The following is a 13,888-nucleotide window of genomic DNA, read 5'->3' as shown; positions in this document are numbered from 1 at the left end:
CCTCCTCCTCCTTCCCGACAGCGGCGGCGGCGATGAGGAGGAGCGCGGGGGGGGGCGGCGGCGGGACGGCCGGTTGTTCGCGCCGCTGAAGGGACACGAAGCAGCGCCGCGCCGAGGCGGGGGCGGGGGGCCCCGAGTCGCTGCTCCCCCGCAGCCCCGCCGGGGAGTTTCTTCCACATCCCCCCCAAACACACCGAGACACCCCCCCCCCCCCCCCGTCCCTCGGGGGCGGCCCCGCGGAGCGCCGCTCCCTCCTCCTCCTCCCCCTTTATTACCCTTTGTGTGCGTCTCCGCCTTCCTCCCTGCGCCCGGGGGCCCTGAGGTGAGTGCGGGGGGAGCGGCGGGGCGGGGGGGGTTGTTTGTTTACCCCGTGTTTACCCCGGGGGGGCACCGCCTGTCACTCCGGGCCCCTTCCCGGCGCCCCCCGCCCCAGCTTTGTTGTCGGGGGATGCTCCGGGGATGCTGCTTTGGGCCCCTCCGGAGCGGGAGGGGAGGGGGGTGATGGTGGCGGGGGCGCCGGGCAAAGTTCGGGGTGGTGCGGTGGGTGCTGAGCCCCGGCCGAGTCCCGAAAGTGTTGTTTTCCTGGGATAACAGGGAGCCCCGGCGTTGCTCCCCGGGTTCCAGGCCGTTGTTTGACTTATTGTTTGAGTTATTAAACCCCTGCGGTGGTGAAGGTACAAAGACCACTTGTACAAAGACCCTTTCCCGAGCTGAACTTCCAGGGATGAGACGGTCCAAGAGCTGGACTCGGTGTTTGCAGGGTTGGGATGTGCTTGGTAGCAGCCCCTGGTTATCGGTGGTGCCCGGCTATATTTGGTCAATGGTTTATTCAAATATATATGTCGGGATGTGTTTTTCCATGGCTTTCTGCTGGGAAGGCCAAGTGTCTCCATCCCCGCTCACCGTGTTGGTCAGGTGCTGCTGGTGGGCTGACCTGACCATGTTTTCTGCTGGTTCGAGGGAAAGCTACGCGTTAAAACGTCTGAAATCGGTTAAAACGTAATGGCTTTAAATGTCAAACTAAATTCTGGACTCGAGGAAACGTTGGGAGAAGCCTTCTAGATGTTTGCAAGGATCCAGAAGTAAGAGTTGGGGCATTAACACCGAGTTGAAATGAGAGAGTCCCCTGTGCAAGTAGGATGTTTATATTGAAATTGCTGTTGTCTGCGCTTATTTCTGGAGCTTAATTATGTCCTCTGTAATTTCCAAAAGGCGGTTGGAGCGCTTTGGTTTATTTGGGGCTTATTATTTTTGGTTTATTAAGTGCTGAGTAGGAGTAGGCCGTGAGCGTGTGTTCCAGAGGGGCATCCCGGTTAAATGGTGGTCAGTAGAGAATGTGTGTCATCCGTGCCTCATGCTGAGGGATGCCCATGAGGAAGAGCTCTCCTGACACGCTGGGCTATCTCCCATTTCTAATTTGTACACACATGTTTGGCGTGAAGCAGCGATTTTTGGGGTCGGGCTGGGAAGAGTTAGCGAGATCCGTAATTTGATGGGCTGGAAGGAGTAGGAAAACCAGAGCTGGGTTGGTACTTGACAGTGTTGTGATGGAGCATTGGAGGGAGCAGCCATAGCTGTGGTTCTCTCTAATAGTTTGCTGTTAGTTTTCTTTTCACTTCTAATAACTTTGGGTTTAAACTTGTGGGGGAAAAACCTCGGCGGCGGCAATCCCCCAAATCAGCAGATCTGTGTATAGACACCCATGATGTAAACGTGTGACTCTCCTTTTAGTTTACTACAGGTAGAGTAAAGGGCATAATTTCATTATTTTATTTCATGACAGCACTGCTTTTCTCGCCCTGAGATCCCATTGATCTGCTTTCCTCTGTTCATGGAAGCCTAGAGTGGCTGCAGGATTACATCCCCTGTGTGTGTAGAGCTGCGGCTCTGCCCCCAACTTCCATGGCCTACAGTGATGTGATACATTAATTATCCCAGGGATTTCACCATCTCCTTGTCTTTCGGTCCTTAGAGGAGCTCTGGTTTGGTTTAATATGGCTATACAGTAAAATTGAACAGGATTCTGAAGCTGGAGTAATTCAGGGGTTTCTCTTACTTTAAATCCTAGAGATAAAATTACTGCTCAACCTTCGTTTCCATAGGCCTGCAGTCCTGCAGCCAAGCCTGTGCTGAGGGAGAGCTGTGGCTTTGGTGGGATTGGGGTGGGAAGGGCCCTCTGAGGGAAGCACTGGTGGGACTGGGACTCTGGGCTGCAATTCCTGCGTCTCTGCAGGCTTAGCACTTAGGGGGCTCAGGCTAATTTGGGTCTCCTGGTTGCTGCCACAACCTTCCAAGAACTGAAGGAATTGAATGTTTCAACCTAGGAAACATTCTAGGAAATGCTGTGAATTATCAACAGCTCTAACTGAAAGGCACAGTTTCCTTTTATTTGGGTTCTTAAGCTCTTTTTGGTGCTGTTATCGAGATATTTACAGGTGCTAATTGCTTTTAGGAAAACTTGGTGCGGATTTTCCAGTTCTTTATCTTTGAGGACAGAATTAATAATTATTTTGCTGTATTCTGGATCAGTGGCTTCCTGGGCTCAGAGGGCAGATAGTTTGGGATCCTCAAGGACCTGCCATGGCTGTGCTGAGCATAAAGACACTGTTTAGGCCTGACTTTAATAATGTTTCCCTGGAGTTTGTTGCCGTACCTTCCTTCCTTCCCTTGTGGACAGATGAGTTGGTCTCTATTTGGATTAGGGAGGCGGATGTTTGAGGAGAATCTTTATGATGCAACACCTTCAATAATTGAACTTTTCTTGTACAACTGGCAGTCCTTTCGTTCTTCGGCTGTGGAGGGATCGGTGTTCCTCCTCGTTCAAAAGCCCTGGAGATCCTGGCATCACTCACAGCCCTCTCCAAGAAGGAATGCCTTGGGTTTCAGCTGGGTTGTTTAATTCGCTTCGCCAGTGGATTTAATTTTTTCCCTACTGTTCCCCATGGTTATTCCTTCTCTCTGGAAGATCAGTGTACCGTCTGTAAGATCAGAACACCGTCTGTAAGCCCACCGTTAGTTGGTGGATGTTCCCTGTGGGAAGCAGCAGGCTGGGTGGGAGGCTGCCCGTGCCCATCTGGAGCCCCACTAATGTCCCAGCGTCTTTCTATGGGCTTAAGAGGCCACGTGCACAAAGCGGTTCAGTCTCATCTGTTCATGGCCAGGGACACCAATTTTGAAAGTGGCCGAGCTTCCTTTGCAAAAATCCTGTCAAAACTTTGGGAAAGTGGGAAGTTCTGTTTGTTCTTTCAGGCTCGTTGGGTTATCTGAGGGTTTTGTTTTGTTTGGTTGCCCCTGTGTTGGTTCTTGTTCTGTCCCAGTGGAAGTCAGAATTACCATTGATTTCAAAAATAAAGATACAGGATACATTTATTTCCTTTTTTAATGCTCTTATGTCATTAAGGACCTGCTTATTCTTTTAAAGAGTTACTTGAACGTTGGAAACCACAGGCTCTCATTGGCTTTGCTTTGTATTTATTTTTGGAACTATTAGGTGGAATAATACTGCTCAATCAGTTTCAAATGGGCCTGCACAGGAACCAAGGCTGGTATTAGGGATGAAATTTTGGAAGAGCATTGGAAATAGCTTTCAGGATGCTTTAATTTTTCTCTGTGTATCTGGAGCTAAACGAAGAGGGAATAAAACAAAAAGCAGCAGTTAAGAAATTGAGAAGTGCTGACTCCTTCCCTCTCCTGAATTCCAAGTTCTTTATTATAGCAATTCCTATTTTCTTGATGAATCGTCTAGAAAGGAGCTCAGACTATTTTTAAATCGAGGTGAAATTCGTCAAAATCACTTGGACTAGAATGTTAAGAAGTGCATGAGTACACATGCAAACGAGTTTATCTGCGCACACAAACACACGCACACATAAAAACATAAATGAGCGTCCACAAGAAGTAGGAAAAACCGGACAATTTGAACTTTTCCGTGCTGCTTTGAGGTGCATGTGGCTCCCAGGATGTGTTTTGTGAGTGCCTCAGCTGCAGGCTGTTGTTGTGCCGTGGCCCAGAGCAGCAGGAATCACTGAGAGCCCTGCCATGGCTATTCATAGAGCTTTGTGAAATGAGTTGCTCATCTGGGTTTATCTGCAGCCTGACAGGTGCTCCCAGCCCCAAAATCTCCATGGCCTCCCATCCTTCCCATGGGAATGACGGAGGAACAAATCCTGCAGTTGACAGTTCTTGTTTGTTTGAGGTTTTGGTGTGGTTTTTTGGTTTGTTGTTTGGTTTTTTGTTTTTTTTTTTAATATTCTGTTTCAGGAGCTTTAAATGGGCTTACAAATGAAATGGTAAAATGCTTGAAAATTCTTTTTTATGTTTCTAAGCAAGCCTTTATTCTTTCATTTATTACTCTGGTTAAATTCAACGCGCTGTTTATTTTATATATTTTCATTTTACAGAAAATGTTTTAAAGTAAGCGAGCAATATTTTAAAAATCCTTATCCTGCCATAACATCTGATAACCAAAACCTACAGCAGCAATTTATTAATTCATTACTCTGCTATGAGGCAAAATTGAAGCTTGGGATAAAAAAAAAATATATATATATATACATATTGTCATAATTTTTGCTTAGTCTACGTTTTCAGTGGCATTAAATGCAGAATTATTTTGGTGTCTGAGTAATCTGAAATGTAAATAGCATCTGAAATAAATACGAGGGCCCTTCGTTTGCAGCATCAGTAGCGTGGCCTTGCTCAGGAAAATTCCTAAGTGAGGGAAGCAGAACAGTTGTCAATTGTTTGCACAACAAATCCTGCTGGATCAAATGGTGATATTCCCAACGTTTAGATCAAGGAAGGCACGAGATAATGTTGCCTTGTGCCCCACTGCCAAAGGAAACAAACACAGCCTAAGTTAGGAGAAAATTTGGCCAGCTAGGACCTGGGCCTACATATCATAAACACAGATAGTCAGGATTTTCCATTCCTGCTGCCTCGTGGTTGAAAAACATGGAAATTCAATTCCACTTGGCCAATTTTAGACTTGGTTTTTTAAGCTCTGGTAGATGGTGTCCAGCATGTTATTTACGATTATCTGTTGTGACAAATTAAAGACTTGATAAAAATATGTGGAAATTTGGGGTTGTCTTGATCCTTTAAGCTTTTACCTCATGTATATTTTTTTATATATATATATATATATTTATATAGGTGACTGGACCCACCAGAATGAGTACAAATACCGTGTGTTTTGGTAAGACTGAAGCTGTAGCATTGAAAATAATAAACGTAGCCTTATATTTTTGGTTCTATTTGTCCCTAATCTATTTAATTTAATTTAATTTTTTTTTACTTTTAAGACTGATGCAATGAAGCTTTATGCATTTATTTATTTTTTTTTATATAAGCACGCTGTCAACTTAAGGAGATAAATTTTACTTATTTTTACTGTGAGTAGAAAAGAAGCACACAAAAAAATTTTGTCTCATCCAAACTCTAGATAAGAAGAATTTTTTTAGTATCTGCTATTTTGGGAAGAAAACACTGCAAAAGTGAACAAATGAGATCATTGATTCAAGAAACAAAGTAGTCAGGAATCTGTAGTGAGCTGGTTTTTTTAGAACAGAACTTCCTTTTGTCTTTTAGGGGCTCGGGGGCAGGAGAGGGATACGTTTTTTCCCTCGTAATCTTTATGGGGAAGAGGCTTGGATCAGATTTCAGAGGTGGATGTGTTGGCATAGACTGGTGATGCAATGTGGTGTTGTCTTGTTGTTCCTGAGCGTGGCTGCCTGGAATTGCAAGTTTTGGGAAGTTTTCTGGCTTTTTTGTTTGTTTCTGGAAGGCTCACCCCGTGTTTTCTCCCTTTGAAAACTTAGTCGTTTTCCTCAGAAAATACAGGTTTTCCCCATTTATGCTACGCTAGGAAAGGTTTGGTTTTAAAAGATGCTGTTTAAAACTACTTTTCCTCCTACATTTTGTCCCTGGGGAATTGCTGGGAGGCTGGAATCCAGTGGAAGGGTTTGTTTGTGCTGATGGAGCTCCCTGGTTGGATGGTTAAACCTCAGTTAGAGCTGAACCTTCTCTTGCCTCAATATCAGCGTGATCAGGGAGCTGCAGAAAGGATCAAAGCCAAGCAGTGGCCTGTGATTCCCTCCAGAAATTCCTTCCACTGGCTCCTTTCAGGTTCAGAACTGCTTGGAAAGGCTGGGATCTGTGGTTGGGACTGTGTCTCCTCAAGGTTTTCAGCTGAAGTTTTGTCCTAAATCAAGGCTAAATATCAGAGTATCGAAATCCTTCAATCCTTGTGTTGTCCAAACTTTCCCTACTAGGATAATTTAAATGCTGAGGGCTGTGAAATCCCACCTGCTCAGAGCAGCAAGAATGGACAATTAAAATGAACCAGAACCTAAACCCACAAAGTTCACGTGATACTTGAAACTTGGGTATGATGTCTGAGTTGAAGGACCGTGTCCTTAAAAATCTGTGCATTGTTGGAGCCTTTTGAAACACACGTGGTTCCCCTTGAAGCTGCCTGGGTGTTATTAAGTCATAAAGCAGGGCAGTGTCTGTGGGCCAGCTGAAGCAAACCATATCTGGGCTGGAGGCTATTGGTTCCTCACCTCTGTTTTAAAATTAGTCCAATCATTTGCAGCGTGATTCATTTCTAAAAATGTCTTGTCCATCTGTGCAGGGTGCCCTGGCTCGAGCGCTGCAGTGCTGCCGGGGCTTTGCTGGAAGTTGTGTTGCTCTCAGGATGTCTTGTAGCTCTGGGATCCCACTTTTCTTTGATAAATATGGTAATTCAGGCATTAAAAGCTGTGGTGTGGGTGATTTTAATTTTTGGAAATGTCTATCCAGTGTTTCTACTCTTGAGACTTTACTAGTAAAAATGTAGATATGAAATCTTCAAGGAAAAATAAATTATAATGCTAATAATGTCTATTCTGTTTTCACTGCTAAAATATTGATCAACTTCTCCGGTGCTGGATCAAGCCCTAAATCTGAATTTTTTGTGAGTTGTAACTTCACGAAGGTCTTGGGGAGCAAAACTTGTAACAAAGCTCCCCCCAAAGTTGGGCAGCTCCTTCATCAGCTGCTCTGTGGATTCCTGAAGGATCAATTCCACCTGGAACTTTCTTCCCAGAATTCTGGGGATTCCTGGACTTTTCCCTGTGCTGCTTTCCCTAAAAACTTCACAGTTATGAACCAGTTTTAATCATCTTTTGTAACTGAACTCCTTTGATGGAAGAGTCCAGCTAAGGATCAGCAGACACATGAGGAGGTAGAATTTAGGAGCATGTCCCTGGAACTTAAAAGTAAACAGAAAATTAAGACAATATTTTTAATTTTCATTTTTATGTTAAAGAAACTTCCATGCCAGTAAAAGTATTCCCATGTGTAAGAGCAGCATCAGTTTTCCTAAATAATAATTATCAGACTAATAACTGTTGCTTTGTCAGAGGAGGAATATATAAACTTTGGAGAACCCGTTGTTACATTCTTTTCATTTTCAAAGAAAAAAAATCAAAAAGAATTGATCAACTTTCTCCAAGTATTGATCTATGCTAAATAAAACCAAGTTTAACTTTATTTGGGAGTTTTTTTGATGGTATGGATTTGATACAACAGCCTGAGACACACTCATCCCATAGATGAACAATTGGAAGTATATTATTCTCATTTCTAATGTTACTGCATTCAAAAAACCCAGCAAAAAACTGTTAATATTCAGCATTTGGTAATTATTGCAGATAATTATAATGCTATGTGTGGAATTTATTGGTGGTATATTTGAGTCTGGACTTCTGTGTAGTTAGAGAAAAAATGAAATTCTTTTTAGTTTGTATTTTGGTAGACAATAGTCAAATGCATTTGTGGTGTAGGAAAGTGTTCGGTACAATGGTGGCGAATGTAAACTCAATTATTGCTGATAGTGAACCTTAAATTGAGGATATTTTAAAGCATCTCCAGCTGTTGTCTTGGAAGAAAGCTCTTTATAGAGGTTTTTATTTCATGGCCCAGTGTTGGGAGTTGCTTGTCCTGTGCTCCAGAGGTCTTCAGAGGCAGGTGGGATTTTAGGATTAGGTTGAATGAATCTGGATGTTCATCAAAAATTCACAAATAATTACTGGGTTTTTTTAATCTCTTCATTAATCCTGTCCAGCGTAATCCGTAATTACTCCGTCCTCAATTTGCCTGGACTCTCCTGTTATTTACTCTTGCTTTACTCACCTCCTTTATTGTGCCCCAATAGACATTCCCGACAAGTTACTAACTCCCAGCTGCTCTGGGAATTGTCTGCTGCTCAGCTGCCCGCTTTGGGGGCTGTGAGTTTGTCACCCCACAAAAAACCCATCAGACTCTTGGGGGTCACACCCAGTGGGCCGAAACGTTTTGATTTTGGCGCACAGGATGGCGAAGCGGCTTCGCGGGAGAGGGGAGTTCCGCAGGGCTGCAAGGTGCAGCCTGTGGATAACTCCTCCCGCTGCTCTCTGCGGTTTCGGGGCCAGGGAAGAGGGGCTTTGGCTCTCCAGGAGGGCAGGGCTGGAACTCAACGCTGCTGGAGGGGCCTCGAGGAGGCAGGAGGAAGGAAACGAGCGCCCAGACGTTAGGAACAGGCAGAGGTTGGGGAGAGGGGTTGGTGGTCAGGAGCCGTGGAGGGGATGTGGATGGTGGCAGGGAGGGAGGGGATGGAGGCAGAGCCGGTGTTTGGGGGAGGTGGTGGGGAGAGGGTCAGGGATGCGAGGGAAATGAGGGGAGCAGGGGCCTGTGGGTGTAAATTGTTTGCCGTGGCAGAGAGGAGTAGATCAGAGAGCCATGGAGTGGTTTGGGTTGGAAGAGAGCTCCAAGCTCATCCCATTCCATGGGCAGGGTCATCTTCCACTGTCCCAGGTTGCTTTAAGTCTCATCCAGCCTGGCCTTGGGCGCTTCCAGGGATCCAGGAGCAGCCACAGCTTCTCTGGGAACCTGTGTCAGGGCCCCACTGCCCTCGCAGGGAAGAGCTTCTTCCCAATCTCCCATCCATCCCTGCCATTCCCTTGTCCTGTCCCTCCAGCCCTTGTCTCCAGGCCCTCTCCAGCTCCAGCCCCTTCAGGCCCTGCCAGGGGCTCTGAGCTCTCCCTGGGTCCTTCCCTTCTCCAGGTGAACATTCCCAGCTCTCCCAGGCTGGCTCCAGCCCTGGGATCCACACTGGTGGGAAGGGGAGCTGGGGACTCTTGATGGGAACACCAACCTGGCAGCCTGGCTGAAGCCACAAGTACCAAGAATATTTTCACACAGTATCAACCAGAAAGTGCCGCTTAATCACAGCCTTTACATCCAGCAGCCTCAGAATGATTTGAAAAGGGAAGTAAACAGGCCTGGGAGTGTATAAATAATTCCATAATATTGCCACGGTTGCTGCCTCAGCTTGGAAGAGCTGGGAGTTGCTGCGGGCCTGGCTGGGCACCCAGCCCTGCTGCTCTCGGCTCAGGACCCGTGTCAGTGCCCCAGGAATGATGTTAAAGCATCTTGGAGGGCTTTGGCCTGGGTGTTTGGGTGTCCACCGGGGAGGTGTGCAGGCAGCTCAGCCCGTGGCTCCGGCTGGGTGTTCCTTTGGCTGTGCTCCGCACATCTCCCGGCTCTCCTGGGCAGCCCATCCGTGGCTGTTTTCCCTAGGAAAGCATCCCGCTCTGGAGAGGCTGCCTGGAATGCTGTGCATGCCTTGCCCGTGTTGTGTTTACTTTGACTTTATTCTCCTTGCTCGTCCCCTGAGTAAACAATCCTAATCCAGTGCTGCGCATCCAAGGCGGCTCTGCCGGCTCTTGCTGAACCTCCCCGCGTTTTTGTGCCTACTTTTGCCATCAAACACGATATTCCTAGGCAGGGAAAACCGCTGATTTATATAGATTGTTCTAATCCAACGTCATGAAAGCAAAAATCAAAAAATAGTTTGACTACCTAATGATTCAGAAATGCAGACGTGTTGCCAAAAATTTTAGCATTTGTTAGCTTTACACTTGAGCAAATGCGTTCTGGTAGAGAATTGAACTTCTTTATTTTAACTCTTATCTGCAGAGTTTTAAGGCTTAGGGATTTATTCCACCAAAAAAACAAAAAAGAGGAAACACGTTTTACAATTAGAACAAATATGAAAAATAGTCTTTAAATTTCTTGTATCATCTTTTTTTTTTGGAATAAATATTTCTGAACTTGTATATACAGGGACAAACATTTTTCCTTTAAATACAGACAGAAAAGTTTCTTCCTCTATTAAACAGCCGATGTTAAATGTGATTTAACATTTTCTACTTCGGGATAATGGGTTAAAGCGGGGCTTTAATGAAATAAATTCAGTGTAGCTTAGTGAGGAAAGGGGGCTTCTCTTGAATAAAACTCAGCTTCTTTCGAGTGCTTAAGTATTTCAATAAAAACAGGAACCAAATTTTTGGAGGAACCTCAGCAGAAGAAGGAGCCAGATGTGTTGATTTTGTAAACATTAAACAATCTGCATTCTAGGAATTATTCCCTGATCCCTTCGAATTCAAGGACTGACTAAATTCTTCTGTGCCTCTCTATTGGACAGTGTTTTTCTGTGCATTTGCCAATCATAAGCAGAGCCTTGATATTACTGGAATGTATAAAATATCAAGAACAATGGGGGATTTTAATTTTTTGTCACTGTCTTCTGTGAAAATTATTTTGGATCTAATAAGGGGGATAATTTTACATAGTTCCATAAAGAATAAAAAAAAAAGTGGTCATTTAGGATGAGCAGACCTCTTATCAGTACAGAAACTTGATTTCTGAATTTAATTTCTGTTGGATAACTCCAAGTACTGATACTGTTGTTTCTGGTTAGATGGAGCTGACTAAAAATTAACTTGATTTTAATTTTTTTTCCTGTTCTACCTGAAAAAAAACCCAAAACCCAAACCTGTCCCAAAGTACTGTCTTTTTCTCTAAATTACCACAGCTGTATGACATTTCAAATAAATAATTCTCCTGTAGTTCTGTCACAAGCAAGAAAAAGGGATTTGTTCAATCAGCTGAAATGAAATTATCTGCAAACCAACAATGAGTTATTTATGCATTTTCCCCACGAGTCACTGATGAAAAAATATGTTAATATTTGTTATAATTTATAAACCAGATTTGCAAGGATTTGGGGTTTTATTTAGGTTTTTATATAGTAATGCACAAGTCAGTTGAGTCTGTGACATCAGACTGGGAGGGACTTGAAGTGAAATTACCTGTTCTGCATGAATCTCTCAGAGTCTTGCTTGTTACAAGTTTTTCTCACTACACTAAAGCACCAAATTTTAAAAACAAACTAAATTGTTTTGGATAAAAGTGAAGGAAATAAAAAAAATTTCTGCAACATTGCCGTTTAAAGTATTAAATGGGAAATACATGGAGTTGTTCAGTGTTTCAAAGTGCTGCTTTTGTTTTCACTCATAGCCAGGGAGCTTTGCATTACTTTTACATGAATTGTACTTTATTTTACTTTTTTATATTTACATGGCTTGTACTTTATTTTACTTTTTAATGTAGAAAAGCGATACATTCTTTCATTTTTTTAATATTTTTAAATGGTGTTTCCTGTGATTTGGTGCCACCATAAATAACATTAAATTCTAATAACACGGTTTGGGTACAAAAAGTTTTAATTGAAGTCTGGGCAGGGCGCTGTGTGTTTCTGGAGAGAAATCCCTTCAGGTTTAGGGGAATTTGTGGGGTTTGGGGGTCGTGATCCCATAGGCACCACTTCCCTCTGGGCTGGATGGTGCTGGTGCCTCTCCCAGAGGTCAGCTGATCTTTCACAGTGCAGCATATTTTTCTCTGTGCAGTGAAAAAAGAAGTTTTATGACCTGAGCAAAACACTTTCCCCATTTCTGTGGAGACTTTTAGTGTCCAAAAGCTTTTCATAAATACAGCTATAGAATACCTAAGGCTATTCAATTCATCTTCTCAAGGGCAAAGGAATTTTTCCTTCTTCTTCTCTCTTTTTTGATTAATTTTTTTTTTTTTTCCCCCAGAAAGGAAGCTGTCAGAACGGACTTTATAGTTTTGCCTTTGTTGAATTGACACTCTATAAAATTTTATTTTAGCAGATTCGATGCGAGAGGGAAGCAAACGATAGACTCCAAGTAGGGCAGAGAAGAAAGTTGCAGGTTATTAAATCTTTTCAAGGAGAAAAGGAAGTAGTTCAGTGTGCTCACAGAGGTTCCTGTGTCAGCAATTGGGAAGCCTGGCTGAGATTATCTCCAGCCAGCAGCAGGTTAAGGAGGACAGGGTGGGAAGGGGACGCCGAACTTCCAGCATGAAGGAAATTGAGATATTTAACCTGATTCAGAACTGGCTTGGCTTCACATCTCCTTTTACTCCTCAGTCCTCGAGTTGCAGTGTGAGAGTTTGGAGCACGCAGGTTGAAAAGTGAATTTCAGTGCATTGAAATAGACATCTTAATAGAATTGTTAATTTTTTTTAGAATGAGTGTACCATTAAGGAAAAATGATGGCGACACAGCAGATGAATTGTAGTAATTTAACATTTAACACATGGGATGGGTTTTGGGGGAGGGAGGGTTTCCACCCCACACTGCTCTCCATGGACATCCTCAGGGGTGGAATTTCCACCCCACACTGCTCTCCATGGACATCCTCAGGGAAGGGTTTGCACCCCACACTGCTCTCCATGGACATCCTCGGGGTGGGATTTCCACCCCACACTGCTCTCCATGGGCATCCTCAGGGGTGGAATTTCCACCGCACACTGCTCTCCATGGACATCCTCAGGGGTGGAATTTCCACCCCACACTGCTCTCCATGGGCATCCTCAGGGGTGGAATTCCCACCCCACACTGCTCTCCATGGACATCCTCAGGGGTTGGATTTCCACCCCACACTGCTCTCCATGGACATCCTCAGGGAAGGGTTTGCACCCCACACTGCTCTCCATGGACATCCTCAGGAGTGGGATTTCCACCCCACACTGCTCTCCGTGGACATCCTCAGGGGTGGAATTTCCACCCCACACTGCTCTCCGTGGACATCCTCAGGGTGGGATTTCCACCGCACACTGCTCTCCGTGGACATCCTCAGGGGTTGGATTTCCACCCCACACTGCTCTCCATGGGCATCCTCAGGGGTGGAATTTCCACCCCACACTGCTCTCTGTGGACATCCATGGTTTTCTCCTAGTTTTCTTGGGAGCTGCCCCTCTCCTAAGGCCCTGGGCAGGATTCATGGAATTATTTCGGGGTTGTTTGGCCCCAGGGTCCGTGCCATGTTTTCTCAGCTGCTTTCTTTGTGCCAGGTGAGTTGGGTGTTGGGGGAGCCCCCTCAGCTGTGTCAGTGTCCAGAGCACCGCAGCATTCCCAGCAGGATCCATGGGCTGTGCTCCATGCCTGTGGCTGGCACTGCCTCTGGAGCGCTCCGGAGCGTTGGGTGTGGGCGGGGAGCGGAGCAGGCGGAGCCAGGTGAGCCATGGAGAGGATCTCGGTCGTGTCACTGCCAGTTGGGACTTGTGGGAGACTCAGGAGCACAATCCTTCACTGCGGTGTCATTCTCACAGAAAATTCCTTCTTGTTTTAGGGGATTGGCCTGGCCCGTGCTCGATCCCAGCTGTGGTAAAGAGGGGAAATCGAAGAGGGAAAATCCTAGAGAAATGTTTATAAAGTTGGTCCTACATGGGACTTCACTGGGAGAATTCCAGTTGTCCTGTGTCGAGGCAGGGCAATGAGAAATATTCCATCAGTCTGACAGCAGGTGAACATTATCCAGACTGCAGCAGTTTGGGAATCAGCCCTTCTGTTTTGGGAAGTTGTCATTTCTGCAGTCATGGAGACGCTCATTAGACATCTCACATTCAATATGCAGCTTATTGAGCAGTTGGCTGCGAAACGATGAGCAGAACAATTGGATCTTGAGGGAAAGCTGCCTTTGGAGAGGATGGTCTTCCCTGG

At 45.1% G+C, this 13,888-nt stretch overlaps 1 protein-coding gene across 3 annotated transcripts in view; it reads left to right on the top strand.

Annotated features, from left to right (window-relative positions):
* Positions 1 to 216: 216 nt before the first annotated feature.
* Positions 217 to 13,888, top strand: part of MBD5 (methyl-CpG binding domain protein 5) — a 109,458-nt gene continuing 95,786 nt past the window's right edge. For all 3 annotated transcript variants that reach the window (XM_040069532.1, XM_040069531.1, XM_040069530.1), the window contains exon 1: positions 217 to 322. The gene's annotated coding sequence lies outside the window, so the exon portion shown is untranslated. The remainder of the gene's footprint in view (positions 323 to 13,888) is intronic.

Source organism: Hirundo rustica, chromosome 7 (assembly GCF_015227805.2).
Source record: "Hirundo rustica isolate bHirRus1 chromosome 7, bHirRus1.pri.v3, whole genome shotgun sequence".
NCBI lineage: Eukaryota > Metazoa > Chordata > Aves > Passeriformes > Hirundinidae > Hirundo > Hirundo rustica.
The sequence above is the reverse complement of the archived record's forward strand: the minus strand, read 5'-3'. Positions and strand labels throughout refer to the sequence as shown.